Genomic DNA, 3,281 nt, shown 5'->3' on the forward strand with positions numbered 1-3,281 from the left:
GGGCCCGAACCTGGGTAAAACATCGTGTCCCCCGCCTCCTGTTACCATCCGCCTTAGACGCACAGTTCGGGACCCCCTACCCGAGATCCGCCGGTTTTGACACCGACATTGGTGCTTTCATTGAGAGTTCCACTGTGTCATCACCATAATGCTTGATGGCTCCTTCGATCATCGCTAGCGATGCGGTCCAGGGTGACGCTTTCCTCCCCGGATAGATCTTCATATTCGGCGGCTTTGCACTGTGGGCCAATTCACTTGGCCATCTGGAGCAGATTGAGAGCTACGCCCCTGGCCATCAGGTCAGATTTGGAAACTTGAACTACACGGCCAACATCCGCGGAGACTTGATCTTCGACGGATTCGAGCCCATGTCGGACGCGCCATACAGTCTTGACGAGCATGACGTAACTCTGTCGTCGGACAGTATTCGGGAGATCGCATCCATAGCTACTCCGTCCATCAATCCGGAGCAAGTCGCGCCATCCGAGAGCGGAGGACGGACCCTGCCATGGAGGCCACACTCTCAGAGGCGATAGAGCCGGATGCTGACTTCACCCCTTACGAGAGCCGTGTTACCGAACCACTGGATTCATCCTCGGCCACGGACTTTGAGCCGCTCGTATCCGTGCCCGTCATGTCCGACTGGGCGCCGATCATGGAGTTCACCTCCGCGGATATCTTTCAGCACTCACCTTTTGGAGATGTGCTAAATTCATTAAGGTCTCTCTCCCTGTCAGGAGAACCTTGGCCGAACTATGTGCAGCTAGAATGGGATGCGGACGACGAAGAAGTTCGCTGCCCACCCACCACCCACTTAGTAGCCATTGTCGACGACTTAACCGACATGCTCGACTTCGGCTCCGAAGACTTCGACGGTATGGACGACGAAGCCGGAGACGAATAGGATCCACCGCCCTCGGGGCACTGGACCGCCACCTCATCATATGATATATACTAGTACAAATGCACGTGCGTTGCAACGGGCAAGAAAATCGCGAAACTTACTCCATGTGCATTACACGTCATTTCTTATATCTTCTGATAAACATCGGTGATAAGGGTACACCATTATTGCTTTTCGAAGCATGAAAGTAGACGTAGAGAAGCTACTCGAACATCCTTCATCTGGTCGAACAGTAGTGCTTGATGGACATGCAATAGAGTTTCAATTCGTTTTTGCTTTTCGAGAAAAACGTGAATATTTATTTATTCTTTTTTATAAAATTGAATATTTGTTGATTTTTTTGAATTCTTCTATTAGAATTAGAGCATGTTTTGAAGCCGAACGTTTTTTTAACACACGATTTAAAAAAAAGTTGTGATTTTCTAATTTCGTGAACAATTTGAATGTATTTATTTTAAGAAAAATGAATTCTTTGTACATAGCAATTGAATGTGTCGTGCATTGCACAGAAAAAAATCGCCACAAGTGTTTAGTGACTCTTTCATGTCTTCCGACCGCTATGGTGGTAGGATTTTTTATGCCCACAATTCTTTTTATGAAGTCACATTCATGTCTTTCGACGGCACATCCTTTAGCATCGCACTATCACTGGATGGAAGAGTAGTGGTGCAGTGAAGCGTGATTTTTTATATACAACTTTCTATTAATATTCGAAACAAAATAAGTTTTCCTATGTTGTTTCTTCTTTAGAAAATGTTGGTTTTGTTTGGCTTCAAAATTATATTTCCTTCATTTCTTTTTGCACTTGGCCTAAACACAAGAATTTCATGTAGATGGTAGGCTATTTCTCTAAAAAAAACACGCACACTTAGTTTAGAATAAAACATGCACACTTTGGAGAGATGCACACGCACGCACACCTCTCTTCCGATCCGATTACAATAAAAAAGACTTTCCTCTAATTTAGCCAGCAAGTAAATGCGCAGGTGCAACGCACGTTAATATTTAGGCAATATATCAATTGCACGTGGATATTAGATATACTATTATTTATGTGTTAATTTTATGATTAGTGCAATATTTGGATATTAATTGCATGTTAAACACGTTTAACGCTCGTCATGGGAGCAGTCTAGTTCGTTGGATTGACTTAGTTCGATGGCCGAGATTAGTTGGATCTGCCTCTTTGGTTCTTTTTATATTGATATATATAAACAGTAAACGAAAATTTTCTGGGAGCCAGCGTGATTACCCCCACCAGCCCCCCTCCTCCGTTCCTCGTGCTCTCCGCCTGTCTCTCTCCAAGCTTCCGCTCTTTCTTCATTCGTTGGCCCCTCCCCTCTCCCTCCGGTGTCCTTGTTCTTGGTGTCCTCTTTGCATTAGATCTGGTTCCTCCATATCAGTTCGTTCGGGTGCATGGCAAATTTTGATCTGATGCATGTTTGAAGGCTCCACCCTCTTGGCATCAAAGGCCTCTCTCCCAGATGGTTCTCTTTCCATCTCTTGCATCTGGGTGAGGTCGATCTTCTGGATGCCCCCTCATGGCGTTGAGGCGTTCTGTTGCCAGAGCATTGCAATGTGTAGCACACAGCCACCCACAGCAGAGTCTCCCCGCCGCCTCTCCCTTTCCCTTCTCTCTCCGTCTCCCTTATCTCACCCGCCATGTTCCCTTGCAGGAGCTCACCGAGCAACCATGGTGCCACCAGACTGTCGCCGTTCTGCGGGGCCAAAGCCGCGCAGCTGCGTCCGTCAGTCGTTCTCGACAGAGGGCCACGAGCAGAGCCCTGTCACGGGAAGTCGGATGGCTCCACCGTGGTCTGGCCGGTGGTGCCGCCCGGACTCCTCACTTCCTGGCAAGTCGGATGGCTCCACCGTGGTTATTTTTCTGTCCTCCTTCATTTGTACAATTCCTAAGCCTTGGGATGATTCATCTTTCCGTCCTCCTTTTCTTTGTACAATTCCTAAGCCTTGAGATGATTCATCTTGATTCGATTCTTTCTCGGGTCGGGTCGAAGTCCCTGTATCTTCCTGTCATTCGCACTTTGCCTAGGTATATAAATTGTTACAATTCCATGTAAATAATCGAGGTGGTACTATATTATTGTTAATACTTATGTGAAACCCAGGTCAGGCGGCTCATGTGGGCAGGCCCATAAGACGACGTGCCATCGGCAGGAAGCATATGCAACTCTTTAGCGCGATGCATCTTGAATCAATTTTTTTAGTATCACCTCGGTTAAGTACGGAACAAAATAATTTTATATGGTGAACGGATGAAAAAATTGGTGAAACACACCTTGCTTTATTAGTACTAGCACAAATGTCTATGCGTTACAACGGGAGGCTACAAAACTTATCTCCAAGCATGCAAGCGGCA

General features: G+C 46.5%; 1 long non-coding RNA gene across 1 annotated transcript; it reads left to right on the top strand.

Annotated features, from left to right (window-relative positions):
• The first annotated feature begins 2,179 nt into the window (after positions 1-2,179).
• On the top strand, positions 2,180-2,904 carry LOC125535491. Its single transcript, XR_007294693.1, has 2 exons — positions 2,180-2,509; positions 2,581-2,904. It is a non-coding gene; the product is annotated as an uncharacterized LOC125535491 (long non-coding RNA).
• The last annotated feature ends 377 nt before the right edge of the window (positions 2,905-3,281 follow it).

The sequence above is a fragment of the Triticum urartu genome, chromosome 1 (assembly GCF_003073215.2).
Source record: "Triticum urartu cultivar G1812 chromosome 1, Tu2.1, whole genome shotgun sequence".
Taxonomy (NCBI): Eukaryota; Viridiplantae; Streptophyta; class Magnoliopsida; order Poales; family Poaceae; genus Triticum; species Triticum urartu.